Source organism: Balaenoptera musculus, chromosome 18, assembly GCF_009873245.2.
Source record: "Balaenoptera musculus isolate JJ_BM4_2016_0621 chromosome 18, mBalMus1.pri.v3, whole genome shotgun sequence".
Taxonomy (NCBI): domain Eukaryota; kingdom Metazoa; phylum Chordata; class Mammalia; order Artiodactyla; family Balaenopteridae; genus Balaenoptera; species Balaenoptera musculus.
In genome coordinates, this window is record NC_045802.1 from 60,984,448 (window position 1) to 60,996,602 (window position 12,155).

Consider the following 12,155-nt stretch of genomic DNA (forward strand, 5'->3'; position numbering starts at 1 on the left):
ACTCATCAGTGAAAAGGGAGGCTTCAACGAGACACAGGTAGGGAACAGTTACTTCTTGATATTCCAGTGAGTTGGAATTCCTCAATAAACTGGCTGTAATTATATGAGCTGTAAAGATACAATGAGACTTTAGATTCTCAGAAGTTTTCTTAACACCATAGCCTATTGGAATCTTGGTTTAAATTATATTAAGCAAATTAAGAGAGCAAAGAAAGGCCCCAAATCCTTAGAAAGAAATACATGAAACAAAATGTCCATTTGTGTCACATTTCTAATGATTATCCTATTTTTGTATGTATATGTGTATGACAAATACAGTATACAGTTCTTTCACTATGTCTTTAAAGGTGAACAAGATTTCTGTGCTACACAGCAAAAACCTAAGCATATTTCTGTTTCATGTTGAGTCTTAGAATAGGAATCTCTTTGGAGACTGGTTGTCTGAAATTCTCTCTTGCATGACCATTCAGGCTTAACCATAATCCAGCTAAAGCTGAGTCACTGATTGACACTAGGCACTGGGGCAGACAGATGAATTTCTCGGGTTCAAAGTTTAATGGAACAGATCTTTTGATCTCTGATTCTGTAAGGAATCTGAAGTTCATTTTTCTTGCCCAAGTTTCTTTGGTGTTAGTACATTGTCGCATACAGATCTCATTCTCATGATTAGAATGTAATGTAGTGAGGTCAACATTGCTAAACTAATACAGAGATTTATATTCATGCTTCATGGCAGGTTAACTTGATCATTATTATTTCCAAGGGTGCTTAGTGTATCTAATTCAAATGTGGCATAAGCTCTTTTAAGATCTCAGTTTGGGCATGATGTCTTATATGAATATAAACTACATAAGAATCCTGTAATTCAGCATTTGCTCTCCTATTTCTAAAATGGCCACAAAATTATTTTAATGTGACTGTCAAAGCCTCAAAAATTTAAGAAAAAAGGAATTCAACTATTCCTTACTTCCTTATAGTCCAGTCTTTTTCTCCCTACATCAGCTTCTAAGCCACCAAGCAATATCTGAATCAGTGGAGGAAGAGAAAATATAGCAAGCCACATCCCCTACAGTAGAGCTCATTTTTTATTTCTAGTCTAGTCTCATGGATGCAACTAGAAGACCCATAAAACCTAATTGAAGTTTCTCTAATTCTGCATGTTTATCGAAGTCTTTTCTTGATTAGCCTAGAATAATGTGTGGGCGCACACACACTCACATGTCCATGCAGATACACAGATTTTTAGGTCCTTCCCAAGACAACAGATTGTTTTGCTTTTTACAATAATCCAAGGTCCCCTCCAGTTCAAAGTGATGTAAAGTGGAAGACTTGCAAGGTGAAAAAAAAATACAAACAGCCAGTTTTGTTTTGTTTTTTTACTGCATTTACTTCTATGTAGAATATTTTGATAAAGATCTATCCTCCCAGGTCTTTGCCAGCAAATTGAGAGACAAGGTACATTTGCGCACTTTTTCCAAATTTAAATCATATTCAAATAAGACAACATTTAACAGGAAAAAAAAGAACAAAATTGGCCTAAAAATACCATATAAAATTTCAAAACACCAGTTTCTCTGTAAGCATCATCTATTAGATTCCTTTTCTTAAAACATGTAGCAGTTTTAAACCAAATGTGATCATGTATTTGCTCTAACAGAGCTTTTGGAAGAGTGCAAACTGCTGATAAGGCCAATAAAGCTGAGATTTTAAACTTTTTGCATTTCAATTGCATAATCAAAACCTGATGATAGCACATCATACACTCCAAGAACGCCATGGGCACTGCACAGCAAATGAAAATTAGTTCTAAAAGCCTTTTCATTCTCTGTGGCAGAGGACGCTCCTCTCCTGGCTGTATATGAAAGAGAATCAGACACAAAATGGAAAAAAAAATATTATGCCTGTGAGTGAAAGCAAAACCCAAAGAAAACGGAGAGCTTTGGGGGTTGAACTAGAAGAGTGAGCAGCTGTAATTAGCTCCAACGCTGTATGAGAATAAAAAACAAAACCACTTTAAAAAATATAAACAGGCAGAATGCCAGCTGAGATAGTGCCTAGTGCTATAGCAAACCTTGGTAAATAGTGAGCAATATGAAAGTAAATAGAGCTTGCAGACAAAAGTTTGACATCAATTCCTTTGGCTACATTTTTCATAAATTACCATCTGTAATAAAAGTCATTCTGCCATATTGCTTTTTAGGTAAGACAACATTTAATACCAAAGGTTGTTTAAAATAAAGGCAGAATATCATCACATATCCTCCACTAAACAGACACATAAGGCAATTTTAATTACCTTCTGTTTGGGGAAGAGTGAAATTTACTGTGTTTACAGATATATTCATTTTAAGAAAGAAGTGCAAGGTTAATCAAGGTAGTGAAAGGGCCTTCTCTCCAGCACTCAGCATTGATTTCTGTCCTGCTTGAAACATGGTTTCCTTATTCATTCATATTCCTTATTAAGCAAACTGACCTTGCAAAAAGTGTTAAATTAAATCAAAACTTGCTTATGCATTTATTTGCGCATGCTGAAGGCTATAACTCTTCCAACACAGAACCATGAATTATTGTAGAAGGTTTCATATTTGTTCATTCCACTGAGTTTAGATGAAAATATGCTCAAGCCCTGTCAGTAGGAGGCACATGTGTGTTGTGTTAATATGGTCCTTAATACATTTAAGGAAACCAATTCCTTAAAATAAAATAACTTGATCTTCTTTCTGATCTGTTTAAGACAGACATAGAGAAAAAGATATCTTGGGACTGGCACTGTATTTCCTCCATTTTATTTTTCTACCCACAGCTTCTACAAAATTCTAAAATTTTACAGAAAGGGCTAATTCTTCTCCTGTATAAACTACATGAATAGAGTCATACATTCTAAGGAGTGTGTTCTAGAAACACAAGAAAGGGCGAGGCCAAGAAGTGACTCCATTCTCCAATGGCATTTTGCACTTTTTCAATAATTCTTGAAATAAGCCTGTGGCCATGCTTGAGTCTGATGCAAAGATGGAACACTGGTAAATAAGAGAAGAAAAAGCATCCCTGGGGCTTCCCTGGAGACACAGTGGTTAAGAATCCACCTGCCAATGCAGGGGACACGGGTTTGAGCCCTGGTCCAGGAAGATCCCGCATGCCGCAGAGCAGCTAAGCCCATGCTGTACAACTACTGAGCCTGCGAGCCACAACTACTGAGCCCACGCGCCTAGAGCCTGTGCTCCGCAACAAGAGAAGCCACCACAATGAGAAGCCCGCGCACCGCAACAAAGAGTAGCCCCCGCTCACCACAACTAGAGAAAGCCCGCGCGCAGCAATGAAGACCCAATGCAGCCAAAAATAAATGATAATAAATAAAATAAATATAAAAAAGAAAAAGCATCCCCTTTTAAGTTGGGGACTATGAATCCCTTAGATATCCCCATTCTTTCCTATTTTTCTTCTTTAACTCATCACCACTTGATATACATTTGTCTCCCTGTTAGAATATAAGAAGCATGAGAGAAAGAATTTGTTTTGTCCACTGCTCTATCCCCAACCCCTAAAGCTCATTGGAGGTGCTCCACAAATATGTTGTGAATGATTGAATGGAGAGAACCCAAAACTGATAACCTGTCAGGCCTGAATTATGCATGTACTCCTCCTTATTCTTCACTTTCTGAAACCTGCACCTTTAGAATCCTACAGGTACCTCATAACCGTGCGTTAGGATGGCTGGCTGCCAGTCCTTTGTCCATCTTTCTGTTGTACCTTAGATAACTACCAACTTTTCTTGTTAAGACTTTTTTAGATTCAGTAATACTCTATCTCTTTTAGTCCTTATAATTTTTTGAAAACTCATTCCCTTGTCCTACACTGGATCCTTTATGGGATTAACTGTGGGCATGCCCTAATCATAGCCTTTGCTATGTGACTCTTCTCATCTTGTATGGAGTCCATAAGAAGGCTGCCCACCCTCTTGGCTTCAACTTTCATAGCTGTACTGATGACTACAAATATTTTCCTTTGGCAATGATGTAGCTCTAAAATTTCTTTCCTTATAAGAAACAATATGGTGGGAATTTCCATTTGTATTGCCCTTTCCAGTTCTCTCTCCAGACCTGTGTATTTTCATTCATGGAGTCATTACTTTTCTTTGTATTTTTCCTAAGACCAACAATATCTAATCACTCTTCAAATTTTATTCGTTTTATACAAATAGATCTAATTAAAAATCCCTTGCCCCCAGTCCCCTTATCTTGAGATGTGGTGCCTGGACACTTAACAGCATCTTTATGGCCTTCTTGCTTCACTGCTCTCCTCTGCAATCTTTCTAGAACTATTAGAGCACTGCTTCAATCATACAACTCCCTCGCTTATTGTGAAAGACTCGTGATATCAATGGTTATTAGAGTCTACATTCCTGGCACAGGTTTCAATGCCCATTACAAACAGGGTCCCAACCTCCCTTAACAGTTTTTCTCATAACTGTCTTTCATGAATTGTCCTCTGTAGCCTACCAAGTCAGCTCAATTGTATTTTCCTATTTACACGTTTACTAATACTCTTCCATGGAAAAGTTTCCCACTCATTTACATCTATTCAAATCTTACTCATTCTTCAAGAGACAGTTCAAATATAATTGCCTTCATCACCTCCATTAAAAGTCTCCTGACTAACAAAGCTGGAAATACTCTGCTTTCTGAGTGCCTTAGCATGATTTTATTACTCACTGAAAGTCTGTAATTTACTATTTGGAATGTGCTCCATCCTTTCCTGAGTGTCTGCTTTCTTTCTTCTACTAGATTAAAATTCCTTGAGAGCAGATCCTGTGCATTCCTTACGTGTTTATTTCACTCAGTGCCTTGCACATAGTAGGTATGTGTTCAATTAATATAAAATATTTTTATTAAGTTGAAATAAAAAGTCTATTTTCATGTTTAATTCGATGATAGATTATAATTGAGTTATTCACTTAGTATTTTGGCATCAAAAATGAGTTGTATACCTTTACATAGGAAACCAAGACTCCAACCTCTAAGACAGTCTATCAATCCAGAGGAATAAACTTACATAACTTCTCATTCTTTTGTCATATGCATCATCATATGATTCCCATTCCAGTTCTTTGCTCTTTGGCAATTTTTAAAAGTCAGATTTCTGAGCAGTTGCTCAAGAAGTTATACCTAGGGCTTTCGATTTTGTAACATTCCAGATGGAACTGAACTATTATTAACTTCTAGGATTTTTAAAATTATTCATATACTTAATGTTTTTCTAAATTAATTGCTTTTTTAACTTCCTGGTATAATTTAGTGACATTTACGGTATACAAGGAATATCATCCCCTATAAATCATCTCTGCTGGGGCAAATTTACCCAGTATAAATGGAAGCATCTAGGAGCAAGGCAGATGATCTATAGAAGGTGATGCCTTCAAGTCCTATCCTAATCCCAAGCAGGAACTTAAATAATGACTCAGGCAGAAAAACTGGATTTCATTTATCTTTTCCAGCTGTCAAGGCTGAATTTTCAACATGTTTAGCTCAGTCAAATTCTCCTCCACTAGCATTAGAAATCTAAAAGCTGTAGTTTCCTTCCTATAAACAGGAGGTCTCTTGCTAGGTACCTTCTCTCATCAAAATATCACCTACAAGGAAAGAAAGGTCATAGAATTTTATCTACATGTAACTTTGAGCAAATAAGTGCCTTCTTCAAGATGATAGATTATTGATTTTTGGAAGAGGAGTTAATATATTTTACAAGGTTTTAGTGCATATAATATACAGAAAAATTAGAAAAAATTTTAATGTTATTATACAAACATGTTATTCTCTAAATGTAATATGCAAAATTGTACTAATAGTCTAGATTACATACGAAAATTAAACATTTGACAAAAATCTCCAATAATTTCAAGATCCAGTAAACAAGCATTTAATTAGTTCTTACTATTCACCCCTCCATTTACTCCCTGCCTTATGCCCACCTCTCCCTTTGTGTTAGTGGCTGCATTACAAGTTGGCACTGTCACAGGTATTCCTTTGTGTCTGGCAATGGTCTGACTTTACATTCTCTTTTATTTCACTTCAAAACATTTGTTTGTGTTTCTTTCATCCATCAGATGACAAATATCTCAAGAACTGCAACTGTGTCTTATTTGTCTTTGAACTTCAACACCTAGAAATATTAGAATATGGTTAGTGTCAAGTATAAGATTGCCAAATTGAACCGAGTTAAGTTTTAGAGGGAAGGGGAGCAATCCTGTCCCAGAACTTCCCAAGAATCTGTATTCTACAGTTTGCTCCTGACTTAAGCAAATCCTTGATTCAGCGATTCCACTTCCTCTGCCAGCTCCAGGTCCTTACTCTGCTTCCACCATTCTCCATTAAGTTAACAGCACTACCAAATTCCATTGTTAATGGCACAGAGAAAGGTTGGAGCTTATCACCTGTCTTCCCTTGAAGGCTCTTATTATCTATATCCACTTTTACCTTAGAATAAAAATAAACCTTCCATTATTACCAAACCTAGGGTATCAAGGTCTTTCCCAGATTTTTCAACAATAAATATTGGCCCATATCAAACATGATATATAGGCACAAAGAAATCCCATGACTTGAAGAAAAAAATGAGAACAGATATTTTATTTAAAATCCATTGTGTACTCTGCTCTGTGCTACACATATCATCTATAATGTGGTGAAACCAGAGCCAATACACCACATAAGAATCTATAATTATGTAAGGATCTGTAATTATGTTTCAGCAATAGAACTTCAGAATGTAAACAGACTTTCTACATAAAACTTATACTCTAAAAAGAATATTTCATAATGTTAAAACAGTTAATTCAGCAGGCAGATGTCACAACTCTAAATTTGTATAAATTTAATCACATGGGCTAAAAATAAATGAAGCAAAAGATGGACAGAGACTGTATTAATAGATACATCTACATATGTACTTAGAAATTTTAACATATGTCTCTTAGGCTGATAGAACACACCACATGCACACACACACAAAAACAAACAGAAAAATATGGATTTGAACAGCACAAGTAAAAAAAATCAATAATAAAATCAATAATAAAATAACTTTAAAAAGCTCAAATATTTGGTAATTAAGTAACATATTTCTAAATAACCCAAAATGGAAATTAGAAAATTTTATTTATTTATTTATGGCTGTGTTGGGTCTTCGTTTCTGTGCAAGGGCTTTCTCCAGTTGCGGCGAGCGGGGGCCACTCTTCATCGCGGTGCGCGGGCCTCTCACTATCGCGGCCTCTCTTGTTGCGGAGCACAGGCTCCAGACGCGCAGGCTCAGTAACTGTGGCTCACGGGCTTAGTTGCTCCGCGGCATGTGGGATCTTCCCACACCAGAGCTCGAACCCGTGTCCCCTGCATTGGCAGGCAGATTCTCAACCACTGCGCCACCAGGGAAGCCCCGAAAATATTTTTAACTTCAATGGTAATGAAAATAAAACACATTAAAAGATTTGGAATATAGATAAAATACTGCTTAGAACAAAATTTAAAATAATAGAAGCATATAACAGAGAAATTCAGCAAAGCCAAAAGTTGGTGTTTTAAAATGACTAATACAATTGATATACTCCTACTAATACCAATTATGAAAAAAGAGAGAGTAGTCGCTGTCAATTCACTATATTAACAGGAAAAAGAAGAAAAATAATATTATCACAACAGATGAAGAAATAAAGTATTTGGTAAATTCAAAATTGATTTATGAAAATGTTGTTGTTGTTGTACAGTATAGTAATATAATAGAACTTCCTAATTCTGATAATGGGTATCCTCTTCCCCTCAAAAAAGCAAAAATAATTGCCATAGCCATAGCAGTCACTGCATTCCTTGGATGGATTGTTAATATTATTAATATTATTTTTTAACATCTTTATTGGAGTATAATTGTTTACATTGTTGTGTTAGTTGCTGCTGTATAACAGAGTGAATCAGCTATACATATACATATATCCCCATATCTCCTCCCTCTTGATCTCCCTCCCATCCTCGCTATCCCACCCCTCTAGGTGGTCACAAAGCACCGAGCTGATCTCCCTGTGGAGATCAGGGAGCTGATCTCCCTGCAGCTATGCGGCTGCTTCCCACTAGCTATCTATTTTACATTTGGTAATGTATATACGTCCATGCCACTCTCTCACTTCGTACCAGCTTACGCTTCCCCCTCCGCCTGTCCTCAGGTCCATTCTCTAGTAGGTCTGCGTCTTTATTCCTGTCCTGTCCCTAGGTTCATCAGAACCATTTTGTTTTTTTAGAATCCATATATATATGTTAGCATACAGTATTTGTTTTTCTCTTTCTGACTTACTTCACTCTGTATGTCAGACTCTAGGTCCATCCACCTCACTACAAATGACTCAATTTTGTTTCTTTTTATGGCTGAGTAATATTCCACTGTATATATGCGCCACATCTTCTTTATCCATTCATCTGTCGATGGACATTTACGTTGCTTCCATGTCCTGGCTATTATAAATAGTGCTGCAATGAACATTGTGGTACATGACTCTTTTTGAATTATGGCTTTCTCAGGGTATATACCCAGTAGTGGGATTGCTGGGTCATATGGTAGTTCTATTTTTAGTTTTTTAAGGAAGATCCATACTGTTCTCCATAGTGGCTGTATCAATTTACATTCCCACCAACAGTGCAAGAGGGTTCCCTTTTCTCCACATCCTCTCCAGCATTTATTGTTTGTAGATTTTTTGATGATGGCCATTCTGACTGGTGTGAGGTGATACCTCATTGTAGTTTTGATTTGCATTTCTCTAATGATTAGTGATGTTGAGCATCCTTTCATGTGTTTGTTGGCAATCTGTATATCTTCTTTGGAGAAATGTCTATTTAGGTCTTCTGCCCATTTTTTGATTGGGTTGTTTTTTTTTTTTTTTGATATTGAGCTGCATGAGCTGCTTGTAAATTTTGGAGATTAATCCTTTGTCAGTTGCTTCATTTGCAAATATTTTCTCCCATTCTGAGGGTAGTCTTTTCATCTTGTTTATGGCTTCCTTTGTTGTGCAAAAGCTTTTAAGTTTCATTAGGTCCCATTTGTTTATTTTTGTTTTTATTTCCATTTCTCTAAGAGGTGGGTCAAAACAGATCTTGCTGTAATTTATGTCATAGAGTGTTCTACCTATGTTTTCCTCTAAGAGTTTGATAGTGTCTGGCCTTACATTTAGGTCTTTAATCCATTTTGAGTTTATTTTTGTGTGTGGTGTTAGGGAGTGTTCTAATTTCATTCTTTTACATGTAGCTGTCCAGTTTTCCCAGCACCACTTATTGAAGAGGCTGTCTTTTCGCCATTGTATATTTCTGCCTCCTTTATAAGGTGACCATATGTGCATGGGTCTATCTCTGAGCTTTCTATCCTGTTCCATTGATCTATATTTTTGTTTTTGTGCCAGTACCATACTGTCTTCATTACTGTAGCTTTGTAGTATAGTCTGAAGTCAGGGAGCCTGATTCCTCCAGCTCCATTTTTTTCCTCAGGATTGCTTTGTTTATTCAGGGTCTTTTGTGTTTCCATGCAAATTGTGAAATTTTTTGTTCTAGTTCTGTGAAAAATGCCACTGGTATTTTGAGAGGGATTGCAGTGAATCTGTAGATTGCTTTGGGTAGTAGAGTCATTTTCACAATGTTGATTCTTCTAATCCAAGAACATGGTATATCTCTCCATCTGTTTGTATCATCTTTAATTTCTTTCATCAGTGTCTTATAGTTTCTGCATACAGGTCTTTTGTCTCCTTAGGTAGGTTTATTCCTAGGTATTTTATTCTTTTTGTTGCAGTGGTAAATGGGAGTGTTTCCTTAATTTCTCCTTCAGGTTTTTCATCATTAGTGTATAGAAATACAAGAGATTTCTGTGCATTAATTTTGTATCCTGCTACTTTACCAAATTCATTGATTAGCTCTAGTAGTTTTCTGGTAGCATCTTTAGGATTCTCTATGTAGCATATCATGTCATCTGCAAACAATGACAGTTTTACTTCTTCTTTTCTGATTTGTATTCCTTTTATTTCTTTTTCTTCTCTGACTGCTGTGGCTAAAACATCCAAAATTATGTTGAATAATAGTGGTGAGACTGGGCAACCTTGTCTTGTTCCTGATCTTAGTGGAAATGGTTTCAGTTTTTCACAATTGAGAACGATGTTAGCTCTGGGTTTGTCATATACGGCCTTTATTATGTTGAGGTAAGTTCCCTTTATGCCTACTTTCTGGAGGGTTTTTATCATAAATGGGTGTTGAATTTTATTGAAAGCTTTTTCTACATCTATTGAGATGATCATATGGATTTTATCCTTCAGTTTGTTAATATGGTGTATCACATAGATTGATTTGCATATATTGAAGAATCCTTGCATTCCTGGGATAAACCCCACTTGATCATGGTGTATGATCCTTTTAATGTGCTGCTGGATTCTGTTTGCTAGTATTTTATTGAGGATTTTCACATCTATGTTCATCAGTGATATTGGCCAGCAGTTTTCTTTTTTTGTGACATCTTTGCCTGGTTTTGGTATCAGGGTGATGGTGGCCTCGTAGAATGAGTTTGGGAGTGTTCCTCCTCTGCTATATTTGGAAGAGTTTTGGAAGGATAGGTGTTAGCTCTTCTCTAAATGTTTCATAGAATTTGCCTGTGAAGCAATCTTGTCCTGGGCTTTTGTTTGTTGGAAGATTATAAATCACAGTTTCAATTTCAGTGCTTGTGGTGGGTCTGTTTATATTTTCTATTTCTTCCTGGTTCAGTCTTGGAAGGTTGTGCTTTTCTAAGAATTTGTCCATTTTTGCAGTTTGTCCATTTTATTGGCCTATAGTTGCGTGTAGTAGTCTCTCATGATCCTTTGTATTTCTGCAGTGTCAGTTGTTACTTCTCCTTTTTCATTCCTAATTCTGTTGATTTGAGTCTTCCTTTTTTTCTTGATGAGTCTGGCTAATGGTTTATCAATATTGTTTATCTTCTCAAAGAAACAGCTTTTAGTTTTATTGATCTTTACTATTGTTTTCTTCATTTTTTTTCATTTATTTCTGATCTGATCTTTATTGAGTTCTTCTGTTAAATTTGGGGGTTTTTTGTTCTTCTTTCTCTAATTGCTTTAGGTGTAAGATTAGATATGAGATTTTTCTTGTTTCTTGAGGTAGGATTGTATTGCTATAAACTTCCCTCTTAGAACTGCTTTTGCTGCATCCTATAGGTTTTGGGTTGTCGTGTTTTCATTGTCATTTGTTTCTAGGTATTTTTTGATTTCCTCTTTGATTTCTTCATTGATCTCTTGGTTATTTAGTAGCGTATTGTTTAGCCTCCGTGTGTTTGTATTTTTTAGTTTTTTTTTCCTGTAATTGATATCTAGTCTCATAGCGTTGTGGTTGGAAAAGATACTTGATACGATTTCAATTTTCTTAAATTTACCAAAGCTTGATTTGTGACCCAAGATATGATCTATCCTGGAGAATGTTCCATGAGCACTTGAGAAGAAAGTGTATCTGTTGTTTTTGGATGGAATGTCCTATAAATATCAATTAAGTCCATTGTGTTTAATGTGTCATTTAAAGCTTGTGTTTACTTATTTATTTCATTTTGGTTGATCTGTCCATTGGTGAAAGTGGGGTGTTAAAGTCCCCTACTATTATCGTGTTACTGTCGATTTCACCTTTTATGGCTGTTAGCATTTGCCTTATGTATTGAGGTGCTCCTATGTTGGGTGCATAAATATTTATAATTGTTATATCTTCCTCTTGGATTGATACCTTGATCATTATGTAGTGTCCTTCTTTGTCTCTTGTAATAGTCTTTATTTTAAAGTCTATTTTGTCTGATATGAGAATTGCTACTCCAGCTTTCTTTTGATTTCCATTTTCATGGAATATCTTTTTCCATCCCCTCACTTTCAGTCTGTATGTGTCCCTAGGTCTGAAAAGGGTCTCTTGTAGGCAGCATACATATGGTCTTGTTTTTGTATCCATTCAGCCAGTCTGTGTCTTTTGATTGGAGCATTTAATCCAGTTACATTTAAGGTAGTCATTGATATGTATATTTCTATGACCATTTTCTTAATTGTTTTGGGTTTGTTATTGTAGGTCTTTTCCTTCTCTTGTGTTTCCTGCCTAGAGAAGTTCCTTTAGCATTTGTTGTAA

At 36.0% G+C, this 12,155-nt stretch overlaps 1 long non-coding RNA gene across 4 annotated transcripts in view; it reads right to left on the reverse strand.

The window, feature by feature from the left end:
* Nucleotides 1-3,340: 3,340 nt before the first annotated feature.
* The window catches only part of LOC118883955, a 138,949-nt gene continuing 130,134 nt past the window's right edge, over nucleotides 3,341-12,155 (reverse strand). For all 4 annotated transcript variants that reach the window (XR_005017147.1, XR_005017149.1, XR_005017146.1 and 1 more), the window contains one exon: nucleotides 3,341-6,156. This is a non-coding gene — a long non-coding RNA (uncharacterized LOC118883955). The remainder of the gene's footprint in view (nucleotides 6,157-12,155) is intronic.